At 36.5% G+C, this 12,113-nt stretch overlaps 1 protein-coding gene across 1 annotated transcript in view; it reads right to left on the bottom strand.

The window, feature by feature from the left end:
• The window catches only part of LOC115749276 (pentatricopeptide repeat-containing protein At2g38420, mitochondrial), a 28,478-nt gene that overhangs the window by 2,625 nt on the left and 13,740 nt on the right, over nucleotides 1–12,113 (bottom strand). The window contains exon 6 of the mRNA XM_030686015.2: nucleotides 8,717–8,722. The gene's annotated coding sequence lies outside the window, so the exon portion shown is untranslated. The remainder of the gene's footprint in view (nucleotides 1–8,716; nucleotides 8,723–12,113) is intronic.

Here is a 12,113-nt window from a genome sequence, read left to right on the forward strand (position 1 = left end):
GGTGTCACTGCTGAAATAAAAATCGTGTTTGGTAACACAATTTCTGAAGCAGAAATTCGTTTGATCATACTATTTTATTTTTCTACTTTTGAAGCAATTTTTTTATTTAGAAGTTATTTTTTAGCAACTTTCGGAATGAAAAAAAAAATTACTTCCCTTTAGAAGTTAAAATTAAACAAAGGCAATCCGCCACCGGTGAACGCCATCCGCCACCACAAGTCTCCTCCGACTGTTAAATAAAAAATAATTATTTTTTAAATAATAATAATAATAAGTTTTCACTAAATTTTATATGCATGAAAGTGTTTTAGCAATATTATTTTTTAACGAATTATAAAAAATAAATGTTCCATGATATGATTAACGGCATTCCCCAAAGACATAATCATGGCAAAGTAGATTGAGCAATTGACCCAACTTGGTTAAATGGCATCCCACAAGTATTTTAAAGTGGAGCAAGCAATCTCACAAAAGACATAATTAAACTATCGTTATATCTGTCTTTGAATTTCTCAAGTCATCTATCTTGTTTCTCATATTCTTGAAAGCAAGACAATTTGATATTGAGAAGGCAAAATGCATATATATTTCTGTTTGTCGATACTCCTCACACCCTTAAAAGCACTATGTAGAGTTTGTAAATGTCATTTTCAATATACTCACTTAGAATTTCTCCTTACGTTCTTAGCAAGTACCAGACCAAATTATTGGAAAGCATTTTTGCTTGTTATAAACCAACTTGTTCAATAGTATGGTTTACTAAATGTATCATGATGCACCTCTGAACTAGAGATGGTTTAAGCATGAAGAAAGTTCATATATTATGTCCATTGGGACATAAACCATGCTAGAGGCATAGCGAGGAAGCACTGGAACTACCCGTGCTTTTAGCGTGGATATATCAGCTCAGCCATCATATTCATTAATAGAATTTTCCCCATATAATTGATCCCTATTTGCATAAAATAATTAAATGATAAATTATACATAAATCCGTCAATATTTGCATTTTACTTTTCTCGAATAACATGCATTTTAGGTTAGAATCAATAATTTTTCGCAGAAGATTTTGTATTAATAATATTCCAGAAGTAGAAATTTTTAACCATTACCAAAGGAATGTCTGTTCCAACGGCAACAATTTTGTCATGTTATCAAACGTCTTTATCTTATCAGAAATTAACTTTTGAAATGCGCCCTTACAGCCTCAGTTTGCCGAGATTCGATTTTAGGTGAGAGTTTGCCTTTCATGAAATGGTTTTTGCTTCCAACAATTTCACCCGTCTTTCTTTCCGGAGTCACATTCTTGTAGGCGTATACACCTAGTCTTTTCCAAGTTAGATGGGCTCTTTCTAACGTAATCTTCCCCTTTCTCTTTGCTCAAGACAGGGGCGTTGGTGGACAAGAGGAGGGAGCGATCGGAGCGCGTTGGTCATAATAAGGAAAAAGATGTCTCCAACTCAAGCATGTGGAGATATCCATTAACGAAAGTTCATCGTGCCCACCTAGTAAGGTCCTGAGGCCATCGTCGATTCACTGCCTATTAATACTTCGTTCTTGACTTTTTAAATTTCACGATTATTTTTGTTTTTCGACTTTCTGTATTCTATCAGTACATCATATTTACACCCATATCTCAAAAGTAAAGTTCTAACTTTGCGTCATTTAGAATATGACATTATTATAATATTAAAATGATTTACAAGGACGTATGACTTACATGCGTCATAGACTATGTTTGAATTTATTGTTATTGCAGAAGTATATTTGGAATATCTATTTAAACTGGGTAGATATGTTATATCATTCAAAATGTGTTAGAGATGGGCTTATAATTTAAATAAAAAAGGTAAAGTAGAAAGCCCAAATCCAATCCCATAATTTTTTGTAGTTAAGCCTTAACCTACTCTTTTTTCTCTCAGCAATTGATGCAAATTTCAAAGTAGGGCCCGAAGTCCTCTTATTTTCTCAAATAAGGGCTCCAAGTGAACCTTATTTTAAATAAGAGTTCTAAAATGCTCTCATTTTTTTAAACAATGATCCGAAGTGAAAGTTATTTCAAATAAGGGCCTGAAGTGGCCATGAAATCTCAAAAAAGGGCCAATGGCATTTTCGTCTTTTCCCTTATATGATTTTTTCTTACTTATTAGACTTTCTTTTTTCTGTTTCCTTAAAAATTAACCAAAAAAAAAGGGAAAACAACATGCAAAGGTGGTAGGGATGCCCCTCTCACCTATGGTCGCTGGCCTACCCCTAGAAGTGGGGTAGCAAAGGCCGGCAGGGTCACCGGTGCCTCGGAGAGGCTAGCGACCTTGCTAACAAAAGGCAACGGCCTCGGGGAGAGGGTTAGGCACCATCCCAAATCTGGGTGGGGGTCGTTGGCCCCCTCCCTAACCAAGGGAGGGTCGACAACCCCCTCCCGGGCTAGGCGAGGATCGTGAGGGTCGGTAGTCCCGCTAGCCATAGGTGAGAGCCTCCGGCGCTCTCCCGATTTTGGCAAGGGCCAAAGGCCCTCACCTCTAGTCGATAGGGTCACCGGCCCTCCCCCGGGCGCTTAAGACCCCGCCGACCAAATGCTTCCCCCGCCAACCCCCAAAGTAGTGGGTCGATGACGACAAGCGGGAGGGGCGACCCTCCCGCCCGTGTGTGGCTGTTTTTTATTTTTTATTTTAAAAAAAATGAAAAAATGGAGAAAAAATAAACAATAAATAAAATTGAAAAATGGTGAAAATGCCTTTTAGCTCAAGCCCTTTTTTGAAATTCTATGACCACTTCAAGCTCTTGTTTAAAACATAATATGTCACTTCGGGTTTTATTTTTTTTTAAACAACGTTCACTTGGATCCCTTATTTGAGAAAATGAAAGGACTTTGAACCATTATTTGGAAGTTTTCCTAAGAAAAAAGATATCTCGAACTCACGCATGTGGAGACATCCATTAAAGAAAGTTCATCATGCCTACCCAATAAGGTCCCGAGGCCATTGCGGGAAGAAGGTGAGCACTCGAGGAACACGAGTCAAATTGATACTTCGCTCTTGAATTTTTAAATTTCACGATTATTTATGTTTTTCGACTTTACGTACTCTATTAGTACATCATATTTACTTCATATCTCAATAGTAAAGTTCTAACTTTGCGTCATTTAGAATATGACATTATTATAATATATTACAATGATTTCCAAGGGCATATGACTTACATGCATTATAGACTATGTTTGAATTTATTGTTATTGCAGAAGTCTCTTTGGAATATCTATTTAAATTGGATAGACATATTATATCATTCAAAATGTCTTAGGGATGGGCTTATAAGTTAAATAAAAAAAAAGGGAAAAGTAGAAAGCCCAAATCCAATCCCATATTTTTCTGTGGTTAAGCCTTAACCTACTCCTTTCTCTCTCGGCAGTTGATGCAAATAAAGTATAATAGCAAAAAAGAGAACATTAGTCGGCAAAAATTAAACAAGAAGAAGAAAACGAAAGAAGAAAACTGAATAAAAGGACGAGAAGAAGAAAACGAGAAAGAAGTGCTCATTTAATCTTTGAAGGGATAAGTATATTAAAGTGTCATAATTTTCATATGACTTTCACTTAAGTAGCATAACTTTTTTTTTATAATATGATTAGCGTGACTTGTAAGAAACATTCATTAGAGTGTCATAACTTTCAATTAATTACTTGAGTGCCTTAATTTTTAAAAAGACGTTTATCCAAGTGCCAAAGATTCGACATGGCATGTCACTTTAGTGAACGTTTTTCAAAATTTATGACATTCTCTCTCCCCCTCCTATGCAACAATCTCTCTCTCTCTCTCTCTCTCTCTCTCTCTCTCTCTCTCTCTAGGGTTTCCATTGCCGCCAGTAGCACCAAATGAGGGAGTGAGAGGGATCTCTCTCTCTCTCTCTCTCTCTCTCTCTCTCTCTCTCTCTCCGTCCCTCTACCTGTTTGTCTCTCCACCTTCAAGTTTTTACTTTTTGGGCTTTTCTCTCCCACTCTATTTTGGCAGTTTTTATGTGTGAATAAATTTCTACATCCGATCTTAGATGAATGTGGAGCCCAGTTTAGCTATTCGTCCAATTGGCGACCATCGACGAAGATTTTTCGTAGTGTAATTTCACAATCGCTTCAAGATTAGTTTACTCTCCCATCCCGATTTAGATATAGGTTTACATTCAAGGGTTTTACTCTCTTGAACTAGATTTACATATAGATCTAAGAGTTACTTGCAGGTATTTGATCAGTATTCTTCCAAAATATTGATGTTGGTCTTGTTGCTTGGTGATGGGGATGAAGATGTAGAACCTAAACGCATGCCACAAGCCATTGTAAATGACATAAGAGATCTTAGCGTGTGCTTATCACTAAATATAGTGATCAGCCATGGAACGTTTACGGTAAGAGATATGTTCTTAAGAGATGAGAGCGCGCTTCGTTATATACTTTATGGTATCTGCTTTGTTCGACAGTAAAAATCCTTCTATGTATCTCTCGAGCGTTATTAAGCAATGAAAATTTCCTTTAAAAAAAAAAAGCAATCTATTTGAAAAGTTAAATGATACTCAAGTGACCAAGAAAAAAATTATGTCACTCAAATGAGCGCCACATATAAATTATGTCACTCAAGTGAGTGAAAAAAAAGTCATGACACTCGAGTGAGCCCTATATGAAAATAATGTAGCTTCTCATGTTCTTTCCCAATCTTTGAAGTTTCAACATTTGTTTTAGAAAAAATTTCAAATAAGAGCCCGAAGCATCCTCATTTCTTAAATAAGGGTATTGAGTAAACTTTATTTTAAATAAGAGTTTGAAGTGTTCTCATAGTTCAAATAAGAGCCTAAAGTGAATATTATTTCAAATAAGTGCCTGAAGTTGTCGTATCAATCTCAAAAAGGGCCTAACTCATCGGATGGTTAGGGGTATTTTCATCATTTATTATTTTATTTTATTTTTATTTTTTCTTCTTTTTTATGTTTTTAAAATTTTTAAAATAACTAAAATTTAAAAAAAAAAAAAAAAAAAAGAGAAAGGAAACAATACCAAGCTTGCAGCCACCATCCTATTGGGGTTATCGGGGTTTAGGCGAGGGCCAGCAATCCTCTCCTAGCTCTGGCGAGGTCGCCGTCGACCCCACCACCCCTCCAGCTTGTGTTTACTTATATTTTAACTTTTTTAATTTAATTTAACTAAAAATTAGGTTACAATCATATTTGACGAAAATGCTCTTGGCCGGTCGAAATATTTAATTGGTCAGCAGGCCAGCAAGGCCAGACTCTTATTTGAAGCAACCATGACTACTTCAACCATTTATTTGAAATTGTTATGCCACTTCGGGTCTTTATTTAAAATAATTACCACTCTAGGTCCTTATTTGAGAAAATAATAGTATTTTAGGTCTTTATTTGAGCCTCTTTTTTTTTTTTTTTGTCTATGCAGCCCTTAATCTTAGAAAAATTTTCAATTGGTGAACAGGTCAACGATAATCACTATTTTTTTTTCAGCTTAGTGATACTTTAAATTAGTTATTGTTCTTAAATTTTCAAATGTCACAATTACTGGTTGATCTTTCTCGAGTTACCGTACTTTATTGTCTATATTATAAAATAAAGTTTCAAGGAGATATGACTTATATGCGTTATAGACTATCCTTGAATTTATTGTTGTTGTAATTATATCATTTGGAATGTGTAAGAGATGGGCTTTTGAAAAATAAAAAGGAAATGAAGAAAGCCCAAATCTAAGCCCATATTTTTCTACAGCCAAGCCTTAGCCCACTTTCTTTTCTCTTTCAACAGTTGATGCAAACGAAGTATAGAAGGAGAAAAGTGAACATTACTCAGCAAAAAATATACAGTAAGAAGGAAGGCGAAAGAAGGAAATTGAGAAAAGGAAGAGAATATGCCCAAAAATCGTTCTTAGGGCCTGCATGGTAACCATTCTCATTCTCTGATTCTCTTTCTGATCCATAAAAATTGATTCGGGTTCAAATGAATTTTTTGATTATGTTACTGAATGAGTTTTAGAGAATCATAACGTGTTTGATAACTGCACAAAATTTATGTTTCAAAAAAATGATTCCTTCCCTATTTTTTTTCATTTAAGTCAAATAACTATGCAGTTAATTTATAAAATTTCATCCTAAATTAAAGACTAATTTTCAATGCACACTCAAATAATTTAAAATACATTATTATTTAGCATGTCATGAATGAAATATAAATTTTAATACATGATGTTTAAAGTTCTTTAAATGTTGCGTTTTCTAAATACATAGAAACATCTTGTGACGCACGGCTACCAATATGCATGTTGGATGCCCTCATCCTCTGCAATATTCTTTGTAAAAGAGTGAAATCTATGAAATTTATGAAATTTAGGCCCAACTTTATGAAAATAAGGTCAAACTAGCATAATCTAAGCTTTTTCTATTTTTTAGGATTTTCTAAATTTTTTGTTATTTTCTTAAAAAATTATTTTTTATTTTTATTTTTATTTTTATTTTTATTTTTATTTTTATTAGGTAGAGGGGAAAAAATGACGAGAAAATTACAAGGAAAAAGTGAGAGATGTGAGACTTTATTCTGTTTGCTATTTTCAAAAGTCATTCTTTTTTCGAAGTAACTTTTTTTTTGCTTTTGGATTTTACTTTAAAATTGATTCTGATTCTCCAAAACCGATTTTGAGAACAGAATCAGAATCATAATTATTTACGTTACCAAACAGCATTCTCATTTTTTACTGTTCTGGAATGAGAATCAAAGAATGAGAATGGTTACCATACATGCCCTTAATGTGCTCAATATTGTCTCGCGTGTCAATAATGAACTTAAAGATCATAAAAGTCTGATAATACCATCTCGAGTTATTGATCACAATCCGATAGAAGCAATACGATCTCTAGTATCTTAAAATGTGGTCCCATGTTTCATGTTGAAGCAACTCCGCCGTACTTATCTATTCACGGCACAAAGCTAGTCCAAGAAATTCAATGTCTCATGCGATCGAGTAACAACAGCAACAACCACCAATTAGCTTGCTCTCCTAGCATCGAAACTTCAGAGTCCTTTTAGGATCTCCCGCTCCATCACAGCACACAAGGCCGCAATGACCACGGTGGAGATCAATGGGGAGGGGGAGGAGGAGGAGGAGGAGGAGCAGAGGCAGGGCCAGGATAGCTAAGAACATACGGACCAAGCTGCCCGGTCGCAGGTCTTGTAAGTCAGGGTGGAACCCATACAGGATCAACCCGATCTTACGACCCTTAAATTTCGTCCCAATTCACTTGAGAACTTGCTACTTGCGAGTCTGCATAACCCTTTTTTATTCCCAAATGCAAGTGGATCCAGAAAATGGTCCGTTTAGGTTGGGTGGGCTTCGTCACAACTGAGCAAATACATTTTGTCATAGTTTGGCCAGCTGAGCCCTTTCCTCTTGCCGGTCTTATTATTCCATATGCAACTGATTTTATGAGTTGCTAAGTTCATAAGTTCTTTTAGGTGAGAAAAAGGGACGGAGAGGGGCGACTGGAGCTAGTGATTCCCATTGGGGGCGTTGTCCTAAGTGCTCTGAAGCCGCTACAAAATGTTGGGTTGAGCCATAGCTACTGTGCATCGCTCGCAACCCCGAAGCTATCAGGTTGGCAAACCCATCACCGTATTCTCATCGGAGATGAGCCAGGGAGTCCTCTCCATACGAGATATGCCACAAACAGACAATGATGGAGCACAAGCCGTTTGTTTAGATGTTCGCTTACGATGTGTATTGAACTCGTGATCTTGTGGTAGACGGGTGATCCATTTGCCACTAGGCCAACTACTTGATGGAAATAACTTAATAAGTTAACCATATGAATTTTTGTAAGAAAAAAAAAGTGTACCACATAAATTTCTTTCACTGATTACCGTCGTCTTACAAAGCATTCCTGTGCTAAAATACTCCGTCTTACCCCATAACTAGTCACGGCCGGTTCGGTGGAACCGGCCGTGAAAAATGGCGGTTCCGGGCCGGTTCCGGTTCCGGTTCGGAACCGCCGGTTCATTCCGATTCATTTTTAATAATAATTTTTAAAATAATAAATAATAAAATAAATATAATAAATTATAAATTATAAAATACAATTAAATTGTACATTGTAATAAAATATGGGAAAAAAAAAAAAGAAGAAATGGGCTTGAACTTAATGAATTATCATTAAGCGGCCTACATATCTTCTTGGGGATAGAAGAATCAAAGCCCATGTAGTTCTTTTTACCTTTGAGAACCCCAACTTACCTCATCGTCAATCGTCGCTACCCGTTGTGGTACCCGTGGCGGTGGTATCTCCAACATCATCGCTAAAAAATTCGTGTTCACGATCTAACTCTTGGTGTCGATATTTCGCCCTCGTCCAATCGCCGACACAAGCTTGAGCTTCCACAGAATCCGGGCTTAATCTTGAACGGCGAGAGTCCAAAATTAATCTTTTAGAACTAAATGCTTGTTCAACCGCAACCGTTGAAGAAGGGGTTGCTAATATTTGACGAGCGATGAGGGCGAGAACTGGATACTCGATTTGGTGACTCTTCCACCACTTCAGGATTTCAAAATCTGTACTATGTTCTGCATCACGAAACTCAAATTGAGTGGTTAAATATTTTTCTAATTCAGAAATATTACCCGTTGCCCCTTTTTGTTTTTTTTGCCTACTCTTAAGCATATTATACCCTCTACTAAGTGAACTACCACCTTCGCTACGTGATGCAGTAGATTGTAAAGATCCGGAATCACTTAAACCATATCTACTACAAAATTCTCCATATAATGCTACTATAGATTCTTTAACATGTCCTAATATATTTGAAATATCTATTGAATCATCCAAATGTAAACAATCATGATAATACACATTCAAATAATCTTGTAAACCGTCTAATTTAATACGTGGATCAAAAACAATACCAACTAAATAGACAAGAGGAATTTGCAAATAATAATACAACCATTTTTCTCGCATTACTAAAATAGTTTGACCTAATTCGGTATCTTTTTCATATTCACTAAAAACACTACTAATATTAACACACTCTATTAAAAATAAATACGTTGTATGATAATAAATACCAGATAAAGTCTTAGTAGCATCATTAAAAATTTTCAAAATATCTAAAATTTTCTTGCAAACGTCCCAATGTTGAGGAAGTAAAGTAATTTCGGGAATATTTTGTGAAATAAACATACATAATAAATCTTTATATTCAAAAGTTTGCCGAAGCAACTCGTACGTAGAATTCCAACGAGTCGGAATATCTTTTGGAAATCTTCTTGGCCTTCTCCCATTTTGTTTACAAAATTTTCCCCACGATTTCATACATTGGGGACGACTCCATAAAAATTTAATTGCACTTTTTATTGGGGCGAGAGAAGTGTCAAGAGTTCGTAAACCATTTTGTACACATAAATTTAAAACATGACAAGCACATCTAATGTGAAAAAATTGTCCGCCAAAAGTGGGTTTGCAAATATTTTCTAATTCGGGAATAGAAGCAGTATTTGCGGCGGCATTATCAAAACCAATTGAAAATACTTTATTTATTAAATTATATTCTTCTAAAACTTGCCTAATTATTTTATAAATATTATGAGCCGAATGGCTTTCATCAAAAAACTCGGAATGCAATAAGTCTTTTTTGAATCATCCAATTGTCATCTATCCAATGACACGTGACACCCATATAAGAATGAATTTGCCAAGGATCACTCCAAATATCGCTACCTATATGCACACGTCCATTGAATTCCGCAAAAAATTTTCCTAAAGATTTTTTTCCTTTTTTATAAAGATGAAAAACTTCGCGTTTAAGAGTATTTTTTGGAATAGTTGGCGCTTCGGAACCAACGCAGTATTTATCAAATATTTCATATTAAAATTTTCACCAAGTATTAAACGGAGCATGATCAAGGGCAACATATTCACCTAATGTTTGTTTATAAAGTGCTTCGGTGAAACGAAATAAAGGATGAGGCTTAGAAGTGGCGTACCCGGAAATTTGTTGTTGCGTATTGTCGATCCCCGCTTGCGTTGGATGTTTTTTCGTCAAATGCCGACGGAATGTTTCGTAGCCGTCTCCTTTCGTGAATTTATAAGTTTGCGAACAATATTTACATTTTACATTTTACTTACCTTCGACTTCATCACGTACCTTGTCGAAGTGTAGCCACAAGTCCGATGTATTATCTCGGCCCTTCCGTTCCGGCTCATTTGCCGTTGACGTTTCTTCGACACCAGTGGGAGGATGAAGACTTTCTTGTGTTGGGATGTGCTCGACGTTCGGAATCGGGACATAGTTGATATTATCGTCGTCGTCTTCCCAACTTGCATACTCACGAGGATCGTATTCATGAAAGGGATACTCGGAATCTCCCATAGCCATCTTGCCCTTGTCGCATTTCGCTTCCACTTGCCATTTTTGAGAGAATTGATCGGAAATCCGATTGAGAGAATTGAGTCGGGATTGAGAGAATTGGGAGAATTTGAGCGATTTGAGAGGATTTCGGAGAGAATTCGAGAGATTGTTCGGAGAATTTGTGACAAAAATGAAAGGGGAAGCATATGCATTTATAGGCAAGAATCATTTTTTTTTTAAAAAAAAAAATTGGAAAGCAACGGCCCAAAGCCGCGGGGGGAGGGGGGCCGGGGCGAGAGCCCTCTCGCCCCGGGCCCACTTTTATTTTTATTTTTATTTTTTTTTGCGATTCGGAACCGGCCCGGAACCGCCGGTTCCGGGCCAGTTCCCACGTTTCCGGAACCGTGGGCCCGGTCAACGGGCCGGTTCCGGGCCCACGGGCCCAAATGGCCCCCTTTACCCCTAACCCTATGTTGTGACTTTTTCCAATTTCTTTATTTTCTCTCCTTAATCGAGACCCGACACCATAAATTCTCTCTCCTCCGGTTCTTCCGCTAATCTGACAAAATAATATTCCACGCTTGTCTTGTCATTCCCAACGACTGGTTCTCTTCTCTGTCACAGCTTCCTTTAAAGTTCAAAAATGTATTAGGGTTTAACCAAACTTTTTACCTAATTAACCACAGCTCAGAAGAAAACCCTCGAGAATTAATGAAGCTTGCGTTAGCATGACTCTTGCATGATTTATTTACACTTACTTAAAAAATCGCCCGCAAAAGAAGAACAAAAATTCTTGCACATAAAGATAAGCGACCACTACGTAGTGGACATTATATCTGAAGCTATTCAACACGTCTACAGATGATAAGAAACCACTACATTGGCTTCAAATTCACCAAAAAAAAAAAAAAAAAACCAAAAAGGACAACAGACACTTGACATTGTAACTAAAGTCATTGTCGTAAATACAATAGGGATTCGAATTAGTTTAGTTTATAATACGCATCAAGTCGACATGCTCGAAGAACAGAAGTCCTCTAGGGTTAGCCAAGCGAAGCTTGTTTTAAATCGGCACCGGAAATTTAGCTTTGAATCCCGACACTTCCTTTCATCTTTGTGATATCTATTGCTCGTATGAGTTTACCTATTCTTATCTCTAGTTATACATCCAATACGATTAAGCCTGCATCACGCGTGGTATCGTGTTAATAAATCTTATGTCCATGCATTGCTTATTAGATGAATTTTGATAGATTATAACTCATGGCTAGTAGATAATGATCCACAGAATGGCATTAGTACGATATCTCTTCATTGACGTGACCCGAAGAGATTGCGCCGGATAAAATACTCAAAATTTATCAATTATGGAGAGCTAATAATTGAACCAATTCTTCTTGAAGAGAGACCTAACTTGCCCCAGTGCTTGAAGAAAGACAAAGTGCAATTTGTTCTTGATTAATTTGTCGGTAGCGCTGCAAACTTCGAATCAAAACATTCCTTTTGCAGAGATTAGGGAGCTTGTAGGAGGATTTAGCTAACCCTGTATTAGTTGATTGGAGATGGAATTCCTCAAATTACGGAGAAAAAAGGACATCAAACAAGGGGGGAAAAGACCAGGAAATAGCCCTAAAACCACAAACGTGATCAAGTATTCATCGATCATTGACTTTACTTTTGTTCTTTTGTAATGGACTAGAGACAGGAAATGACACATGAAATGAAGGAGGAAA

The sequence above is a fragment of the Rhodamnia argentea genome, chromosome 10 (genome assembly GCF_020921035.1).
Source record: "Rhodamnia argentea isolate NSW1041297 chromosome 10, ASM2092103v1, whole genome shotgun sequence".
Classification (NCBI taxonomy): domain Eukaryota; kingdom Viridiplantae; phylum Streptophyta; class Magnoliopsida; order Myrtales; family Myrtaceae; genus Rhodamnia; species Rhodamnia argentea.